Below are 871 nucleotides of genomic sequence, written 5' to 3' on the forward strand. Positions count from 1 at the left end.
ATAATACCTTCAAAAAATAAATAATAAATAATAATCAATTATTATATGTATGTGGAAGTTTGAAAATAACATGTTCAAAGTAATGAAAATTAGTTAAATTACTTGTTCATTCTTAATTCTTCTTTCCTTCAAACATACGAAGAATGGGAACTACTATATATATTATTTTTTTCCAACCAATCCTACTTAGGAAAATCCCTTTGGCATAGAATAGTTTATTATTTTTGGGTTTATTTGGGTGGCACCTTATAGACCTTCATGATGATACATACCAAGATAGAATAATTGCGTTTTAGTTAAACCCTATTGTAATTAATGAATAACTAAACATGTCGGCAAACTAAAATGGGGAATCAAGTTATCCAACACACAACAATTAGGGTTCCAAAAATTGGGTAATCATTACTTTTTTTTAACATAGTCATAGTTTGATTGGAGATATAGTTCCTAATACCCAAAGAATAATGGTCTTTGTTCAAGTTTAATTTTAGTTATTTACCCTAATGATAAAGACTTGGATTTGGGATTCATGCCATTTTGGTAAATGCCTCTAATCATAGAATTTGAAGTGGAAATAAGCACATGATTGCCAACAAACACCAACCCTACTCTCTCTTACCATAAAAATATAACTATTGGTCCAAAATGTGGGAGTTAGGTGATTTTACAATAAATAAAGTTCATTGTAGGTTGATATTGGACTTGATTGCTTCCCTTCCTATTAGGAATATTAAAAACATTACTTCCAACCTTTTTATTTATTTTAGAGTAAATTATCAAAAATAGTATTCGAAAATTTGCATTGCTGATAAAACGAATTTTAAAAGATACTAACGATAAATAAGTTTCTGAAATATTTAAAAATATAACA

The sequence above is a fragment of the Arachis ipaensis genome, chromosome B02 (genome assembly GCF_000816755.2).
Source record: "Arachis ipaensis cultivar K30076 chromosome B02, Araip1.1, whole genome shotgun sequence".
Classification (NCBI taxonomy): Eukaryota; Viridiplantae; Streptophyta; class Magnoliopsida; order Fabales; family Fabaceae; genus Arachis; species Arachis ipaensis.